At 34.5% G+C, this 21,534-nt stretch overlaps 1 pseudogene; it reads left to right on the top strand.

Annotated features, from left to right (window-relative positions):
• Nucleotides 1-14,004: 14,004 nt before the first annotated feature.
• LOC149562578 (floricaula/leafy-like protein pseudogene) overlaps nucleotides 14,005-21,534 on the top strand; it is a 55,330-nt pseudogene continuing 47,800 nt past the window's right edge.

The following is a 21,534-nucleotide window of genomic DNA, read 5'->3' as shown; positions in this document are numbered from 1 at the left end:
TTTTCATTTGCAAGAAAACTATGGTGTATGAGTCAATCCTCACTAGCTTGCACTCTTCTAAAATACACTTGGTTAAGAGCTTATCCTAGTTAAAAGATTATGACATTGTAAGGAGCCACCTTGTCAGGGAATTTTGATAATACTCATTAAATTCCTTTTATTTTAAGAGAAGTTTGGTTAAATTACTATAGAACACAAGTTAATGTGCCACTCTATTAAACAATTTATACAAGGAACCTCTTAGGGTCCACCCTCAATGATATTTTCTATTGTAAAGATATTTTTAAAAAAAAAAATGACATAGCAATTTAGCTACAGAACTTAGCTTGAAAGGGCTCTGATCTTGAATAGTCTAAAAATAAGATTTTCCTCCTCTTAGCTCAGTGACTTTAGACTCTAATCACTTTTTTGTGTGAATCTCCTCACTTATGCATAAGATACACCTTATTTTGTTTGGTATATCTTTCTCTTCTAATCAAAATAACTCCTTAGAGATGACCTTTCTCTGATCACTCTCCTTCACACTATGAGATTCCAAATTAATTTGACACTTCTATATCTCTGGCTATTCTCTTAGAAATATAACGTTTAATCTTCCAAATTTTTTTGGTTTTATACTTTTCTCTTGCTTCACTTGGAAGGATTGATATGAGAATTCAAAATTTGAATTCTTACCCTAATACTAGCCCAAATTCTTTTTGCATTAGTGTGTCACTCTTTTTAGGTTATGATATGTATGTACATGAGTAATAGGTGTCATGTGTTCTTGATGGATTCCTATTATTGGAAAGAATTCAAATTTGAAATCTTTTGACTATTCTTGAATCCATTCCTCAATCACCATTAAATGCAATGTTGAGTACACTCTTACCCTATACATAACTAGGTAGTCACAAGTTTCTTGCATCGTGCTCATCTTGCTGACTTGGCTAATTCAACTCATTATTCTATCTTCTATTTCTTCCACTTTGCTTTCTTCTTCTTATGTAGACTTCACTTAGAATTATTTTTCTAAGTGGATCAACTTTGTCATCGCCTTTACTGAGCTTCCACATCCTCTCTACTCTCATCACTAGTACATTTGACCCTATTTTTCAACCAAAAATTTAGACCATCTAATAGAATGTTTTAGATTGGTCAGAATATCGAAGGAAAAATATGTTTTTTTAAAAGTCTATGCCTATGTTGGTCAAAATGAAAAAGGTTTCCCATTTCATTGTTATGTTTTGTGCGCGCGGGAGCTATACAAGCATTCACTTTGGTTTCATAGAGTGCGGGAGCTATAGGATCAAAGGAGCAAAGGAGCAGGGTTTCGAATTAAGAGCTAACAGTGCACACTTGAGGTGATATGTGAGGCGATGTGTGAAGGGTTCTTGGAGTGCGATGGGTGAAGTGACACACATGAGGAGGTGTTGGATTCCTTGAATTGATATCCAAGCAATAACATATTCAATGACATAGTTTGTGATTTGGCATCTGACCTAGGTTTAGAAACTGTAGTAAATGTTTGGCCGATGACTCATATTCAAGGAATATGTTAATTATAGATTTCATTTGAATTTTGAAAATCATTTTGTTGCATTTTAAGGTTAATGAAGAATGTCGCTAGCATGGTTTATAGAGTTCTCATCTATGAAATGCATTGATGATTTCAAGACCACTAGTTATGTGTTTGTCATACTGTCATGGGGAGTTATTTCATTTTGACTCTACTTATGGATAAGGGATTTGTCTGATCTTTTTTCTTGTGCAAATTCTGGAAAGGCCCAAATGCATAAATCTGAAATATATTTTACTTTTAGGCATGGGCTTGAGTATTGTTTTACTTCTCGAATCTTCTTAATACTAATAATTTGTAATTAGAGTAGTCTGATTTTGAACTAATTCTTAACTAAAATACCATCTTTCCCATGTCTTAAAATTGCATTTCTAAGTGAGGGTTTCTCCTTGGATATGACTACAATAAATGACTAATTTTCTATTTTGAACTCCTCTTCCATTAACTCTTCATCAAACAAGTAAGATTTCAGGTTCCATTCACATTGCTTGAAAACATTGTATACCAAGCTATAAGTAGTTGAAGAAATAATTTGTATTTTGTTTTGAACAGCCAATAAAAAAGATATGATAGGCTGGGAAATAACATCCCTTTTAGCAATAATTGAAGCCAGAATGATCGTCATGTAATCATGAATGTATTTGTCATGATCCTCCTGATAGCAATGAGGAAATTATAAAACATTTGATGTCACCTAACAAATAAAAACTTTTGACAATCAATTGAAAGATCTCACTTATTTTATCATCCTTCTCAGGAACCCATGGAGTTGTATTTCTTATAAACTCACTCATGCAATGAGTAAAAACAAGTCCCACCTTCTTATCTTTGTGATTTAGCAATCTATGCTCACCCAAGAAGGTCACTATTGGAACCATTGTTGTTTGAATCACTTTGAAAGGTGGTTGATCCACTTTATGCAAATAGTTCACTAGATCCACCACCGATGTAAGTAAAATATCTTTTGACAAAGACATGTCACCAAGTTTATCTCCTACAATAGAGAGCTCTTTACTCCACTTTCTGTCATCTGCCAAACTTGTAAAATGATTCATCTTAGTATTTGTTTTTTTTTCTTCTTTTATTAACCCTTCTTCAAGGCTAACTTCTAATTCTTCTTTCATTATTCTTTTGATGTACTGCATCAAGTTCATTTACAATGCCTCAAGATTATGACCACACTTAAGAATTTGTCAAAGGGAATTTGTTTCTTAAACCCCTCTTGCTTGCTTTTTGGTACTCTTCAAAGATTTGAATAGCTTCATATTTGTAACTTCTCTTTTCATTTGTCTTTGGTTTTAACATTTTAATTTTAGACTCTAATGTACTCTTCAATGCTTCAAGTCCCATTATCTTGGGTTCTTTCTCTTTAAAGAATGAGTCTTTTGACTCTGATTGAGTACTTGATTCAAGATTCATTTCCTTTCTCCTTTTTCTTATATAGTGCAGTGGTACCTATCAAAAGATTCTATAGCCTTGACCTTCTTCGATTCATTTTTGTACTCATCAAAGACTATGATGACCTCATGCATAAGTATAGTATTATCTAACAAACATAAATATTTGGCAAAAGTTAATTTTTTTTTCATCTTTTGATATTTGTTATACCATCCAGAAATTTTAGAGGTTGCTATTTCATTATCCTTTTCTTCCATTTCTATAATCATCCTTAACATCCTAGACTGGCAGGATTTTTTCCTTGGTACCACTGTAAAGACCTTAAGGTCTGTATGATCTGAACTTTGTTTTTCTAAAATATTTAAACCTCAAAACAAATAACTATACATAATATTGATTCAAGAAAAGAAACAGTCAATTATGCTTATGTAGTCTCAAAGCATCCCATTTTTAGCCAAAATCTATAAATTTAAGAATATATTTACTCTTGAAATTGATATAGAATTTCTACAATGCTAATTTAAGCTTTCAAATTACACAAAACTCAATAGAGAGAGTTTGAATAGTAATGCACAACAGATGAGAACTCTCAAGGGTTTCATCCCAAGACCATGTAGAGCTCAAACAACAAAATACAATAGAAAAGATGATCTCTTGGGAGTTTCATCCCAAGATCCAAATTGTGCATAGATAATAAAAAATAAAACAAAATAAAATAAAAAATAATTATAACTTTTTTCAAGAAGACGCAATTGCACAGTTGGTAGCAATCTATTGTTTCCTTCTCGGAGACATCTGTCACTACAAGACAAAATTGGGCTTCTTCAAGAAGTCAGTGGTTCGTACTAGAAGATTCAAGACTAAAATTTGTTTCTTTACTTTTTACACTAGATAAGACCACATGGTTGGTAGAAATCTAATTTTTTCCTACTTTTTCTAGAAGGAGATGAAACTTCATAGTTGGCAACCAACACTGCCATCTAGGCCAGGTGCTTGCTAGCATTGCCATCAAGGCTAGGTGGACTGAACTTTATGGGTTCATCACATACAAGTTTGAACACACAATCTAAATGTGAAGCTTCTCAGTTCAAACTCTACAAGTTTGTCAAGCTTGGCTGACTCAGCTGAGTTTGGGTCCTGGTAGAGCCAACCTGACTGTACACTAACAAAGTTTAGAGTAGATTCTATGAGTCTTAGAATGTTGAGATTTAATAAATGGTTATAAGAATTAATGGCTGTGGATGAACTACCCACCAAATAGCATTGTCATTGTCATATTGTGGTGACCATTCATATTTGTAAACAAATTGGGCACCAAGATTAGTAGGAATGATCATGAGGGAGTTCCATTGTTTAGCATGCTCTAGAAAAAATACTTTTTGGATGGTTGGACTCTTGAAAAGACTTGGTTTACCTTATGGTGCTGATTGATACTATGTGGTGTTTATTTTTGCCATTTTAATTCCACTACTTCACTGATATGATCACAGTCAATGACAAGTAGAACATTCAACCTCACAAGAGGTGGTCTCTTGTGAATCATTCCATGTGAAAAGATGTATCATATAGATTAATTTCATTCAATAAATGTGTAGTTTATTACCAAAAAAGTGACATCTATATCTTTCAAAAGTTATGCTACTAAATGTTGGGCTCGATCTGGCATAATGAGCTGCTTTAAATTCCTCATATGACCTTATTCTAAATCTCTCTAGGATAAATGTTTATTAGTAAATCCATTCTCTACTTTCCATGTTATATAGTAGCTTGAGGTGTCCCTTATTGCTTGCATTGTGGTAATAGCCAGCGTTTGTTTGTAGAAAAAGGGTGAAGTTGAATTCCTTTTTCTAAAGAGATGAGCTACTTACTACAAACTCTCACGAGGAAATAGGAAGTTGACAAGCACATTAGGGATACATTGGACAAAGTTCCGGTTCTTCATTTTGGAAGGGCCACATATATTGTTTGCATGCAGCTTGATGAAATTGTAGTGTTTCCTCTCTAATGCCTACACTATTTTTTAATTATAAGGAGTTTTTGATGGATTATGGACTTGTTGACATTGGTTTTATTATTTTTTATACAAGCTCATTGTGTCTATAGCTTGCAAAATGTGCAAGTGAACTGTCAAAGTTTGCATCAAATAGCTTTAGTGGATGTGGATGCTAGGGAAATCTAAGTTTATATCAAGTATTTTGACATCACTTTGATACCTGCTACAATCTTCTTCTTTAATGCACAACACATGAAGATGGATTCTTGGTATTTCATACATCCTATTTGAAATCAATTTTGAAATCAAGTAAGAATTATAGTAAAATTATGTTACACATGTTGGTGGGAATAAATTTTATATTTTGGACTAAAAAACATATTTATTATCAGTAATTGCACTATAAACTTTAGAATTCTACTATGGGCGAATCTCATTATAAAATGCAGCTACAACCTAGTTATTAATTTCATTACTAGAATTTAGAAATTTTGTTTTATAACCTTTGATGTCCCATATTCAATAGGACTCTAGACCATACTAAATGGATAGGTGCATTCCATCAAAAGCAAGATTTTATTGATGTTGTGGGTTCATCTAATTTTACATTGAAAAGGATCAGGTCATTTCTCAAATTTATAGCATAATCCTTACAACAAAGATCATGCCACATGCTAATAGTGAGATAATATAACACTGGGTCAAATCTTATTAATGTCATCTATCCTTGCCATTACACTGTATTCCTTAGGACTGGATCTATGTTGCCCAGGAAGAAGTAATTTAACAAGAGGAGAAATTATTCCTTGAACATTAGATGATTCCAATTTCTTACCCTTCATGGATTTCTAGTTCTCATTCTTTATGATTTTATTAGAAAAATTGCAACAATGATATTTAATTTGCAATGATTGAATGCATTGTTTGTATAGATTACAATTTCCCTTTGACAGACAGAAGGCCATTAGGCTAAGTGGAATGTCTGAGAAGGCATATACTAGATCCTTGAATGAAATGCAAAATGTGCTTGGAGTTAGGTAGGTTAATTATCTAAATCAAATTAGTTGCAATTCTTTGTCTATTTGCTCTTTTGACATTAATGGATTATATTCAAAAATGATGATGAGTCTGCACTTTTAATTTGTCTTGCAAACCAAAGCTAGACATCTGAGAACATGGAATCCAGTTTGGATGTCTTAGATTGATTGGGTCTACCCAAAGAGTCTTGTCTTTGTAAGTTCCATTTTCCAAGACTCGGTTTTCAGCTCTCAAATGGTTTGTTTACTTAAACTTCGGACCTTTTGCAACTTACTAGTCATATATTTATATAGTGATCTATGGAACTTGAGAAACAAGGTTTCCTTAGTTCAGATTTCAAGATCCAAATGGTTTGTTTTCTTGGTTTTCCAATCTTTTGAAATTTATGGCTCAAAGGCTTATAGTATGCTCTGTGCTTGGGGAAATTATTAGGGTGAGTATAATGATTTCATCAGAGTAAGGCCTAAGGGCATACCAAATGAAATCCTATGTTGTTATACTTTGACCTTGAGCTCTTTGATAAGTGTGGGGTCAGCATATGATCCTCGAGTCTTGTCAGTCAAAAATCATGATTGAATATGCAATTCTAATATTAACTTTATATAGATACAAAGAAAGATTTATAGCTGCTCTACCAAAGTCCCAGAGATCAAGTGCTGATTTTGGTCATCCAGTGTTCATTGCAGTAAATTTTTACCTATGTATAAGAAGAAATAAGATTTTTTTGTACTTGCATATTTCAAACTTGTTATTAGGCCAATAACAATCCTTTGATTCTGTAGTCAATATGAATTAAGGATATAAACTAGGAGCAATTTTTTTCTCTTTTTTCTTTTTCTTTTGGGTGAACAACTTAAACAAAATTCAAACCCTTACTCTTGTGTTGCTTTTTATCATCACACATATGACAATGCTACAGTAATGGCCTCAAGTTAGTCTTCTCTAAAATTTGGTTTCTTATTTAACCATATACCCACCCTAAGTTCTAGAACTTGCTGTGCAAAAACCTAACTTATTTATTTGGATGTAGTTAAAAGTTGATAGGATGAAACTAATTGAGATATGTGGTACATCGGACTTTGAGTTTTCAAATGTGAGTGTTCTTTTTGGGTGCATAGAAATCTTGAAGGTTTTGTAATATTATTCACATTGTCAATTTGCAAATGCTAACTAAATCAAACAAGGAAACCCTCTCAATGATTTATGTTTGTTCTTAACTATATATATATACATACATACATACATATATATATATATATATATATATATATATATATATATACATATACATGTATATGTATGTATATACATATACATGTATATGTATGTATATACATATACATGTATATGTATGTATATACATATACATGTATATGTATGTATATACATATACATGTATATGTATATATATATACATGTATATGTATATATATATACACATATATATGTATATATACACATATATGTGTATATATATATATACACACACACACAAAACTATTACTACCTATCCCATCTAAGCACTTACCTCATGCAAGTAGTGTGAGCACTTTATCTAAGAGGGCACAATTGGTTTGAAAGGGGAGGAGAATCATGCGATTTCTCACTCCCCCTCTTGACCTTCCTTCCTAGGCATTAGCTTGCATCTTGTACCCCCTCCCTCCTCGATGTGCCAACAAAGTTGGTGTTTGGTGCACATGTGAAGGGAGGGATAAGGACACTGATCTTGGTAATAGTGCTTGTGAATGTGCATAGGCTAATGGGAGGAGTCTAGGTAGTTGGGGGTGGGGGTTAGTACTAGTATTAATTAGTAGAAGATTAGTATTATGGATAAAGATTAAGTTTATGGTTTTAAATGGGGTGCCGTGTAAAAATATGTAGGTTGTGAAAGTTGGAAAAAGGGCTAGTAGTGATTTGCACATAGAGTAGAGTACTTGGGGAAATTAAGTTAAGAAACTTTTCTTAGGGGCTTTATTAGGAGGTAGATGTACATGGAGTGAGGAGAAGGGTTAGCACTTGGATCAGAAGTGTTGGGCATTCATTTTGCATGAGGTCAATGATAGGAATTCATAGTGTAATTCCTCTCTTGAAAAGAAAATCTTTTTAAGGATCCACTCCAAGGTTTAGTGTTTGTCTTGTGACGTACCAAAATATGCTCAGTAGAAGATAAATGTGAGTGTTCACAAGGAGGCCTTTGCTAGTTCTAAAAGCTCTCTTATCTTGGAATTGAAGTAAAATCTATTTGTTGTCTCAAAATATCACACCAAAAGAACAATATTTTTCTATTTTCTATTTTTTCAATGAATGCAACTCTAACAATGTAGCTACTATGAGGTCCTATTCTAACAGGGGGGTTAGTAAAGAAAATAACAAAATTGAAAGCAAAATAACATGAAATCAAATGACTTGAAATTGTAATTCCTAAACGAACATAAACCATAGAACTCAAAATGCTGCGAGTTAAACCTTTGAAGAAATCGGTAGGAAACCAATGAAAATAGGAGCAATGCTTCCTAGAATCCATTGATGCAATTGTCAGTGAGAATATTTAACAAATTAAATGATGTTTAACTCTTCATCAAATTGCAAGGCCATGGAAAGTGTGCTCATGTGAGACAAAAAGCTATGTAGACACAAATTGGATGATCTCTTCTCAAGCTCGTTACTTCAACAAAATTCATATATCTGTAGTAAACACTAGAACTAAAAGATCAGACAACCAAAAACAACACAATAAACCTTTGGCTCAATCACAATCTCATGAATAAAATTCACAAAACAATGATACATTCAGGCCAGAATAACTACACTCCGAATGCTAGCACCAAAAGCATAATTTTATTGCATAATAACAACGACCCTTGTTACATTTTACAATGGGGTAATGATAAGAAATTGTCTCCTCAATTTGTGTTGAGAGTGAGAGATATCTTGATGCAATAAAATGCTTTTAAAACATTTAAAACAACTAAATATATACAAACTGATAATCTAACTAGTGCTTAGAGGGACTCCATCCATATTTTATTCATTAATTGGATGCATGAGCCCTTTACATGTCAAAAACAATAAAAGCATGAGAGAGAAAGTAGGAGGAAGCCATCAGTTGAAGTAGAAGTGCATGGAGACACCAAAAATAGAAGCTGCCCCTTCACTAGGCATGTGTCAAAGTTAAACTACCGTCAGAATGCATTCTCGATGCATGGAAAGTGCTATTTTTGGAATTGGTAGTCAACTATTGGTACACCTCTAAATTGCGGACCTACGAAGCTGCAGACCTGTGGAGCTACGAAGCTGCAAACCTACGGACCTAAAGAGTTGCGGACCTTGACTGGGTCAAAAATCTCAAAATTATACTAAGTGTCAAAATTGAAATTCTGGCATCTGGGTTTTGCTCATCTTTATCCTGAAGATATGTTTGGATGTTTGCCCTTGAATTTATCTGTAATTTCAGTAATCTTAGCAGCATCTAAAAGATCCAAAGCCTCATACTTTTCTTTCACCTTCAATATATAGTTGTCCACCTCAATTTGAGCTTCTGCAAAATCTCTAAGTTTGGTGTCCAACTCTAACAGTGCTTCCTTTGTCTTGAAAGCTTGTCTGATGTCTTCATCACTGGATGCTTCCTCTAAAGTCTTTCTAAAATTTTCCACAACTACCTCAACTGGCAATAGTTTCTCTCATTCTTCATCTTCAAAAATGTCTAAGCATGCATCACTGTACAACCTTTATACTTCCAAAATTTTCTCTCAGGCTTGGTCCTTGAGCCTATGTATCTCATCATGCAATGTTTCCATCACTTTATTTCCATCTACAATCTTTTCTATCCAATCATCTATCATGTCTAACTCTTCTTCGGTATATACATAATCAGAATGCAGTAACTTTGCCCTTTTATGGCTTGTAGAGTTTGTAAATCCTTGTTCCATACCTGTACCTCATCCATAATACTGAAGTCCTACCTCAAAATGGCCATGATCTTATCAACATTCTCTTATGTAGCATGCAATAACTTCAAACTTCCTATGATTATAGTGACACCCCTATCCTCAAGGCTGTCTCGCCAATCCTAACAAGCTCTGAAAAATGGACTGAGTCATACACCCTCCCCTTCTCTAAGAATGGTATTCAAAGTCTCCTAAGGGCATTTAGAATCAAGAGGACCAATAACTTCAGCTAAATATCCTTTCAAAATCTCAACTTTCCTTCGAAGTGTTTTGATTTCAAACTCATCATATTCCATATGGCTGAGAACCTCCTTGACTCCCATAATCATCATCTATCGGGAAGTATCACATGTAGGCTTTCCTAACATGATATCTTTCACTTCATAGTCTTGAAGGCTAACAAATTCTTCATTTGTACCTTTTGGAGGGTGAGCCACTTGTGCAAATAAGTCATGGTTCTGTGTAGTAGTAATGAATGCAAATGACATTGCATCATGTAATGGAGAGTTAGGCTTGTTCAAAATCTCCACAATATCACAAATATCATCCTCTGAAGCACAGAACTAATGCTTGGCACTTCTCATTATCTCTTTCTAAAACCATCTTGGGATATGTCTTTCTACAACCTTGGCTCTGGATGATGAAGGGATGTGTTCAACTACCTCCTTCCCTCTATCACTCTTGCTTGGAGTCTCCTATTGTGAGGGTTCTTCTTCTGTAGTCTCAATTTTTGTAGATCTCGTAATTTGATCCTCAATTTCTTGAGAAGGTTGTTGTATACATTCTACTACCTATGCCTCTTTTGATGACTCATTAGTAACCCTTGGTTCTAGTTCTCCTTGTAATGATGATTCCTTCTGAACATGTTCTTCTAAACTCAGAGGTGGAGGTGTCACTGAAACCTTATCTACCATCATAACCTAAGGTGAAGATGGGGGAGTGAGATGAGGACCTTGTGTCTTGGGTGGCATCTGCATCCAATCTTGATGTTGAAGTTCACCTATAGGAGTATCTCTAATCTTACCTCCAACTAATTCTGTATCCACTAGCATGAAATCAAAATTGGGGATGGAGAGAACATCATCACCTAGCTCTCTTTTCTCATTCACCCATCATTGTACTTTGTCTTCCAAAGAAGAGAGTTCTACCATTTTAGATTGGGTGGGTGGTGGGGTATTTGTGACACTCTTCCTTCTTTCCAATTCTGTAGCTTTGGCCAGCTAAGTTCTCCTTTGTAGAGGCACTTGCTCCTCCTCTTAATTTGACTCTATTTCCCCCTCATCTGATTCTTCCTCGAGAATGGTTTCAGGAATAGACAAATTCGACACTAATCTTTTACGAACTCTTTGCCTCTTGTTCATTCTAACCTTGATCCTCTTTTTCTTCTGTGGAACCATAGGAGAAACGGGCTCTTCATGCACTAGATGAATGGATGTCTCTAGAACTTCTCCCTCTTCTTGTTGACTTGACAAAATAGGAGGCAATGGAGAATCAACCTGGATATGAGAAATTCTAGAGTCTTGGGGCTCCTAGGGAGTAGATTCCTATCGCTGCAAAGGGGCCTGTTCTTCAACATGCTCTACCTGAATCCTCTGAGGAGAGGCTCTCTTCCTCTTTTCCTTCTTCTTCTCTGAAGGATGGTAGTATCCCACTGGACGATCAAGCTGGTAGACTATTTCTAGCCTGATAAGAGATTGGAGTGCAAAGATAGGAACTGTGACTTTCTTCCCCTTTACCCTTTCTGGGCGAGCATGTGCATGGAATATCACTGTATCCATAATTGGATCAAGTGGAAAGGGTTTCTTGATTTAACTCTTTTTCATTCTGATGACATGTCTCACTCGATAATTAATATCATCTCCTTCCTCTCTGTCAATTTTTGCATTCAGGATGGGCCTCTCACCAACTTTATCTATATTAAATAAGGGATCCAGTAGCTCCTGTGAGTCCTATAGCCTTATCTCATCTGGGATGGTCAAATGGAGATCCTTCTCCACTGAATACAAAGTCATTCTACAATAATCTCTGATATGAACATCGTAGTCATTTGTGGCATTCATCCAATGATCTTCAATGACATCCTCATGATAGAACTCTTTTCCTGCCAGGTTTTCCACTTTACCAACATTGTCGAAGAATGGTCGGGGAGAGTTATATTCTTCAAGAGGATAATTCTCCCATTCCAACTTGAAAGTCAGGATATCTTGCTTTCTCTTTACCTGGTATGCTCCTATTACAAAAGGCTAGTCCCAACAAGGCCTTCATTGTTTTTTGATCCTCTCATAAGCCGACTTAATCTGCCAAAAATTTTCCATTAGAACCAACTTGTCACTTGGGTACCTTGGGAGTTTCTTTGGATTGATGGATGCACCACCAACCCAAATGTATGTGAATGTCCAAAACTGGATGAAATATGCATCGAGAGCTGTGATCTGTGTCTTGGCCTCATCGAACAATCTCTTCCCATAATCTCTTTTGATGAATCGAATGATGGCAAAGATGAAGGCATCGTTCACAATTCTGTACTCCTTGCTCTGCGATGAGAGCTTCTTCTTCACCAGCTGAGGATAGACTATATACATCCATGCATTAGGATCCTACATACTGCCCTTCTTGTACAACCCGAGATAGTCGGTTGCCCTTGCTACAAGTAGATATACCACATAAGAAGTCATATAGAACTTCTTCTTATCCCTTACTGTCCGCAACTAGTCACACAAGTTCTCACTAAGTTTGGTGGTCCAATCCAGTGGCATCTTTGCATGTGTGACGGTCTCAATGAAGTTGACCATGAATGGAGCGAGATGACCTGCTGCACGCAATCCCATAACTCTGTTTAGGAGAATGATTGAATATCCAATGTCATCCTTCATGTATCCTCAAGTCATATCCACTTTGCTGATTGTCTTCCCCTGAGGTGGTTTCTCAATGAAGTATGAGGAATATATGATGTGGTAATGATCCTTATGCCACTTCTCAACTACTTCATATGAAAGCCTGATGAACTGATCAGCTCTAGGTAGATGAAAAATCCTCTTGATATTATTAGGTCATAGATCCAAGACCACTTCCCCAGTGATGCTCTTTACCACCCTTTCATCAGGAACAAAATATCGAGATAGGGTCATAATCAATTCAGGTGACTGCATAGTCCCGAGATGTGATGTTGCATTTACTAATGCAGAACGGATTAGGGCGAATCTCAAGGATGACCTTTTGGTTGGATTGTTAAAAACTCTTAAGAACTCTCCCAAGTCCGTGTGTCCAAGTTTTGTCTTTGATCTTAGAGTATTCATCGTGCAATCGTGATTTTTGGGTTACGCCTTGGAACTTGTACACAACTGGTTTTGCTGCTGGTCCGGATGTGGACGTCATCTGATTATATTACTTGCATGTCACAGGAAAAAGAAAAAAAAAGATTAATTATTGAATATAAAAGAAAATAAAAAAGAAAAAAAAAGTCCCCCTATGGAACTTATTTATTTATTTTTTTAATATTATTTTTTATTATTTTATTTTATTTTATATATTTATTATTTATTTTTAAATTTTTTTAAAATTATTTATTTATTTATTTATTTTTAAAAATAAATTATTATTATTATTTTAAAATTTTTTTAAAATAAATTAAAAAAAACTAAAATAAAATGAATGTGGGTGCACAACAATTTTGAGAGGTGCACGACGATTTAGGTGGGTGCGGGCATCATGATTGGTAGCGCCCGATGGAGCAGGGGCTAGGGTTAGTAGGAAGTGGCACGTGAGGGTTAGGTGTGCACAGGTGGCGCTACGTGTGGGCACGTGACTCTCTTTTTTTTTTCAAAGTGCGTGGGCGGAGGGGAGCACGGGGGTTTTGGTAGAATTTTATGGCACAGAGGATATATGAGCATCGCGTGGGCAGTAGAATGGAGTGGGCACGGGTGCACATTGTGCTATGTGCACAAGGTTTACTGGCGGGCGCAGGGGGCTTTATGAAGTGCGTGGCATGCATTTGCAATTGGCGTACACGGAAGGCGGTGCGAATGGATGTTGCAGTCAACATGTGGATGGATGTTGAGGCGGAGACATAGATGGGCATGCGGTGCCGTGGGGTTTTAAGAGGTGCGATCGCGGAGTGGAGGCATTCAGCGTTTGTTAGCGCATGGGCATAGTGGGGGTGCTCAATGCAACAAAGAGTGTGCACGTTGGAAGAGCGCGCGACTTTGTTAGCGCGCGGGTGCTCAAGCTAAGATGAGGTGCAATACCTTTAGTCTACGATGCGTGAAACCAAAAAGTTGAAATGTTGAGCTAAGCAAGGAAGGGAGGGGTTTTATAGCCCCCCTCCATTGCATGCCAAATGTGTGGCACACCTAGGCGCGGCATGCAGTTGGCTTGCGTGCACATGTTATAACATTTTTATTTTTTTTATTATTATTATTATTTTCTAATTTTTTTTATAAAAAAAAAAATTTGGACTCTAAAATTCATAACTAAAATTTCTTCTCCCGACTCTTGAACTATGAGTCCGAGAGTCCAAAAAAGTAGGGGGTCCCTATTCCTATTGAAGAATGGAGCGTGTGTTGTGGACACCACAACAGGAAGGATGGGAATGTTAAAGAAATTAGTAGTGATCTTTAGTTAGTAAGTTGTTCTTAGTGATAGATGTCATGCCCAAAAAGCAAACAACAAAAAAAACACACGTAACAGTTTTTATTTATTTATTAGTAATACTAATAAGTTCATTAAGGGGTTTTGAAGAAGTTTTCTTTGTTTGATTTACAAATTAAAGTAATAGGTACACTGTAAGATAGATACAAGATCTCCTATCAATACTTTAAGATTACAATTCAGTTTACAAATATTATGTAGGAATGAATCGTTAAATTTAAGCTTCCACTGTTAAATCAATTAATTAAATTAACAAACAAAATTCAATTAATTAAAAGACCTAACACTATTATTTTTAATTACCCTTGAAATATTACATCCATAGAACAATAGTACTAAGCTTACTAGTAAACATAATTTACAATTAATTTAAATCCTATTAACATTAATCAATAAAATATATATTAAGCAAAATATTAATGAACAATGTATTTTAATTATTCAAATAACGATCTAACATACAATTAAATAAACTTTATTTAAACCTTAATCTAAACTAATTACATTTAAATCTAACAATCTATCCTAAAATAAAACATTTATAATAAAAATAACAATATAACTAAAATTGAATAATCTAAATAAATAACTAAAACATTTACACTCCTAACTTAACAACAATTTACTACATTTAGCAATTTTCAACTTTAAAACTTTTACAAATCTAAAATACCTTAAGATAAAATAATACTAACTACAAGTTACAAATTAATATAATTACTAACATTAAATATACTACCAACTTTTAAAATATCTAAACCATATTTAACTTTAATGCAATGAACATTATCTAATTGAAAAATTTCTAAAATTTAATTTAAAACAAAACATTACGAAAGACACACATAAACTAAAACCAAATTTTACTTAATTAACTTTTTAACTAACACTATTAAAAAATCTAACATTCATTAATAATAATTTTTTTTAAAAAAATCTAAAACTAAAATAACACTAGTTTTACTAATACTAACTAACTACCATTTTAGTAATACTAAATTCTAAATTAACCATTACTAATTAAAAAATTATAAAACTTTATAATTTAAAAACTAACACTAAACTACAACTAAAATATACTAATTAACAAACAAATAAATAAAAACATACTAATTTAAACAACCTCTATTTACTAACTTTACTAACCAACTTCAAAATTACTAACATCTAAACATAATACTAATATTTAAAAAACATTAAATTTAAATACTAAAAAAATAAAACTAATATCTAAAAACATATAACATTAAATTACTTAACATAAAACTTTAACTAAATTTTAAAACTTTAAAAAGAATTAACTAACCTCAACAAATCCTAAACTAACCTAACTTTCTTAACCCCCAACTACCCCACTACCCAAGAAAAAATCTTGGCTTTTCCCAAAGTTCCCCATGCATTCTTAAATAAATAACTCCCAGCAGTACGCTTGGCCAATGAAAGGCCTTTAAAACTTTAATATAACCTGCGCGTGACCCAAGTTAGTTTGGAGGAAGAAATTCGCATGGGCAAAAGATAAGGGGGTTTTGAAAATAAAGTAAAAGGATAAGGGTGCTACAATTTCCATTAATGCTAAGTTGACTTGCTTTGCCATACTTGCGCTCAAAAATTGGAAATGGAGGGGAGTGACAACATCCTTGGAAAAGGGATAAAGGTGGGCTTAGGATAGGAATTAATGTCAATAAAGTTTTCTAGGTAAGAGTAGATAGATAGAAAACAACTTATGGGTTAAGTAGATAGAGATTTAGGATATTCTGAAAATATGTATATAATTTTTAAAATTTTTTTTTTTTTTATTTTAAATTTTTTTTAAAAATCAATAGAAAATATTCTCTATAATCACAAAAGAATATTTCATTTTTTTCCATACAAAATCAAGAGAGCATTTTTGCTCTTGGGAGGTTTTTTTTTTCAAGTCCATATTTTTCTTTTTGCTTTTGGGGGGTTTTTTATTTTCAAGTCCATATTTTTGTAAGTGTTAATTTTTGTAATGCAATTCATTTTATTTTTTATAAGGGGGTGTATTTTTTTTTCTAATTAGATTTGTCACATAGGATTAAATGTAATTTCATAGAATTTGAATAGCATTATTTAACTTCCTCATCCACATGAATAATTACAAAATTTAGGTACTAACCAATACGTAATTTTCCAACATATTCTAAACTTAAAATTGCATAGCTTAGTATATATCACAATGTTATCGGATTGATCTAATTAAATGAATATGATTACCAATCATAAAAATGCCACAAAAAGAGTGAAACATCATTACATCTAATTTTTAGGTAACATATGAAAAAATTGAAACAAACTAAAAATATCATAAGCAAGGGTATTACTCAATCATTTTTTTTTATTGAACCACTTGATTCAAAGGCTCCACCGAGAAAGAACCAATAAGAAAACCTGACATCATTGCCATTTCAACAATAAGTTAACAATAACATTTTTACATAGGATTTCAATCCCAAGGAGAAATCTCCCAACATAACAAAAATCCATTAGCCATTTTGAATTTTCTTCTTGGCTATTAACAAGGGATCCAGTACGAATTTCCGCAATACATCATGGTGATCATGGAGAGAACAAAAACTGACCAAGAGTCAATCGAACATAATATGAAGACAAAATTAGACATTTACTCCCATCCTGAGTTTGCACAATAGGTTCGACATTGAACTAGACTAGGGAGAAGGTGGAGTTTTTCAATAGGAGATGTTAGATACAACACCAAAAAAGGTTCCCTTTTGGAGCCATAAACTCAAGAACTTCTGTTCTTCCAATCTTACATTCCAAAACTCATACGTGGTTTGTGTTGATGAGTAGGGGGCCATAACACCCTATCCTCTCTCCCTCTTCTCATCCTAAGAAGAGACTCTACACTGCCAAAGTCCAACTAAAGACCTTCCCCTGTACATGGCCTTTTCTGCCCTATTCGAGGGTGAGTAATGCCAATACACCCATAAATTTTTTTTAAAATTCAAAGTAAAACACAAAGGAAAGATATTTAAGAATACTTGTTTCAATCCCTCCCAACATACTCAACACACACACAAGCATACAGAAACAATAAAACTGAAACATGAAGCACAACATGAACAAAATGAGGAGAAGTATTCCTACCTTAAAAAATCAGGTTATGGCAAATGAACAAGGTTGAGATGAGCTTTCTTTCCTCTCCTTCTCCTTCAATTCTGAATTCCATTCTAAAGCTAGACGTTGGGTGAAAACTCAAAACCCTCTCAAAATTGCCTCTAAATAAGATCTTAAACTCAACCACCCAAAAAGTAATAACTCCCCCACTTGCCTAAAAAGTTCTAGAGTCTTCTAACTCAACTAGACATAAGCTAACCTTAAGGTGGTGTTAAAGTTATCCAACCCATGATGAAATCATTCAATTTTCGCAATAAAGCAAAAATGGAGTTTTTGAGTGATCATAAAAGTCAACAAAAGAGGCTAGGGGGGGTGAAAAATGTCCCCAACCCATACCCATACCTTTTAGGTGCTTAGATTTCATGATTTTAGGCCTTTAGGATTAATTAGGGACCTATCAAAAGCTAGAAATTTTTTTAGGGCTTTCTAACAACCTTCAAAAATGGAGATTACTCACTAATCTTGATTATGCTAATTAATCTTGATTACTAACTAATTAGCAAAAACGTCACTAACCTAGTCCAACTTAGATTTTTAGGTTACTCGGTTAACCCTAACTATCATGCTGGAATGCATATACAATTTACGAGTGTCAAGCGGCATTGAAAAATCACTGTTACAAAATATTAATACTTATTGACTATAGAATGATACTTTCATACATCTCACGATACAAGTAAAATACGAACAACAGGGTTTGCATCTTTTGTTGGATTCAACCCTAGTTTTCACAATGGTACATAAGGTCCAGTTTCATTTCTCCATTAGATTTTCTCAGCTAAAATATCTTGCATACTCATTGCACACATCAGTAGCTCAAGAATATCACATACATGTTAGATTATGGTGACTGATTAGGAAAATACTGTACATGGTAGCTGACATATTGTGGCCAACATATGGCCGACATGTTATAACCCTAAAGCGGTTTAATACTTGTATAAAAGGGTTTAGGGTTGGGTATTTTTCATTATGTTGTGATGCAAAATTGGTTCTTGCAGTGGTATTGAGTTGTAAGGGATTATAGATTGTAATCAGGTTGTAATCATTGAATTGTTATAAGATTGAACTTGCTATTTGGTGGACGTAGCTTAGGGATTGGGTGAACCACGTTAAATCTTGATGCCTTGTGTTCATTTCTGTGTGATCTATTATTTTTCTGTTATTGGTTATATTTGCATGTAGTTTTTATTTCTGTCCGTTGTTTATCCTAACAAGTGGTATCAGAGCTTAGTTGTCTTTTAGTTATCCTCTGCAGGAAAGTCTCATGGTTAAGTGGGAGTCTCATGGTTGAGTGGGAGCAATGGTAGATGAGGGTAAGCTGAGGGTTGATAGGTTTAATGGGCAGAACTTTCAGTTATGGAAGATGCAAATGGAAGACTATCTATATCAGGAGGATTTTTTGAAGCCGTTGGAAGGCAAAGCCAAGAATCAAGGAACTATGTTAGAGGTTGAATGGGATCTTTTGGATAGAAAGGTACTCGAAAGCATTCGGTTATGCTTGGCACCATCAGTGACATTTAATATTACAAAAGCAAAGATGACAGAAGATTTGATCAAAACCCTAGCGACACTGTATGAAAAGCCCTCCGCTTCAAACAAGGTATTTCTCATGAAGTGTTTATTTAATATAAAAATGGTAGAAGGTGGATCTTTTGCAGATCATTTAAATGAGTTTAATACTATTACTAGTCAGTTATCTTCTATGGGTATCAAATTTGATGAAGAAATTAGGGCTCTCTTAATTTTGTGTTCTTTGCTTGAAAGCTGGAATGGCTTGGTAATGGCGGTGAGTAATTCTATTCCTGGATCTAGTACCCTAAAATATGATAATGTGATCAGTGTTGTTTTGAGTGAGGAAACTCGTAGGAAATCCTCAGGTGGATCTACATCAGGAAGTGCTTTGAATGCACAAAGAAGGGGTAGAACGACTGAAAGAGGAAGTAACTTTGAAAATCGTGGAAAATCAAGAGGAAAGTCAATGGGGAGGAGGTCTCAATCGAGAGGACCAAATGATTGCTATTACTGTAGGAAACCAAGGCACAAAAAGAAAGATTGCTGGAATCGAAAGAAAAATGAAGGAGATAAATTAGAAGGAGACAAGGAGGCAAATGTGGTAACTAACAAATCCTAAGAGGATGCTTTGCTTTTGTCTTTAGAGAGTGTTGATGATTCATGGGTTTTAGATTCTGGTGTTTCATTTCATGCTACAACTCATAGAGGTTATTTCATTGATTATGTCCAAGGGGATTTTGAGCTTGTTTATTTGGGGGATAATGAACCCTGTCAGATTGTTGGAAAGGGAAAAATTAAGATTAAGTTGCAGAATGGGAATCATTGGCTACTACATGAGGTAACACATGTTCCAAGGCTGAGTAGAAGTTTAATTTTAGCCGGGCAACTCGGTGATGAGGGTTGTGTAGTTACTTTTAATGATAAAAATTGTAAGGTTTCAAAAGGCTCCCTTGTAGTAGCAAAAGGTGTGAAAGTAGGAACCTTATATCTTTGTACAGGTCATATGGTTCCTACTACTTTGATTGTTTTAGAGAAAAATGAATGTTCAGGAACAATTGTTGTGGTTGAGCAGGGAGAACAAATAACTATTGTAGATTCTGATACAGTGCTGTGGCACAATAGACTTGGGCACATGAGTGAGAAAGGTATGAAAGTACTTCATTCAAAGAAAGTTTTACCAGGTCTGAAATGTGTTAATATGGATTTCTGTGAAATTTGTGTGTATGAAAAATAAAATAGAGTGAGTTTTGTAAAGACTGGGAAGGAAAACAAAAAGGAGAAATTAAAGCTTGTGCATACAGATGTATGGGGACCAGCTCAGGTATCTTCCCTTGGTGGCTCTCATTATTATGTTACATTTATTGATGACGTAGCTAGAAAAGTATGGGTTTATTTCCTTAGACAGAAATCTGATGTATTTCAAACTTTTAAGAAATGAAAATGCTTGGTTGAAAATGAGACTGGTAAGAAATTAAAATGTCTCAGATTTGATAATGGTGGTGAGTATTGCAGTCATGAATTTGAAGATTATTGCTCCACTAATGGTATTTGTAGATAGAAAACTGTTCCAAGGACTCCACAGGAAAATGGAGTGGCTGAACACATGAATAGGACTATAATGGAGTGCGCAAGGAGCATGAGGTTGCATGTTGGGTTGCCCTTACACATGTGGGTGGAGGCTATCAATACTGCAGTATATTTGATTAATAGAGGTCCCTCTACTCCTTTGGGCTGTGGTATTCCAGAGGAAGCATGGACTGGTAAGAAGGTGAGTTATTCTTTTCTTAAGACCTTTAGTTGTGAAGCTTTTGCTCATATAGACTCTGAAAATAGAACCAAGCTAGAAGCTAAATCAAAGAAATGTGTCTTTGTTGGATATGGCATTAATGAATTTGGTTATAGGCTTTGGAATTTTTAAAATCTTAAAATTGTCAGAAGTCGGGATGTCATATTCAATGAGAAAGTGTTGTACAAAGATTTGTTGCAACAACATGAGAAGAAAGAAGATGATTATATAGTGTTGGATGATACTCCAAAAGCTGATGTTCCAACCATTCCTCATGATGTGCAACAACTGCAACAAGAAATACCACACACACCAGTGAATGTTAGACGGTCAATGAGGCAAATTAGACCTCCACAAAATTTTTCTCCTTCTTGGTATTCTATTTTACTTACTGATGCTGGTGAACCTGAAAGTTATGATGAAGCTGTATAGGTGGACACTAAGATTTAGTAAGAGTCTGCAATGAAAGATGAAATGGACTCTTTGCTGAAAAATA

The sequence above is a fragment of the Cupressus sempervirens genome, chromosome 4, assembly GCF_028749045.1.
Source record: "Cupressus sempervirens isolate cs-2001-9-10 chromosome 4, ASM2874904v1, whole genome shotgun sequence".
In the NCBI taxonomy this organism is placed as follows: Eukaryota; Viridiplantae; Streptophyta; class Pinopsida; order Cupressales; family Cupressaceae; genus Cupressus; species Cupressus sempervirens.
Note: the sequence above shows the minus strand (reverse complement) of the source record. Positions and strands in the feature narration are given on the sequence as shown.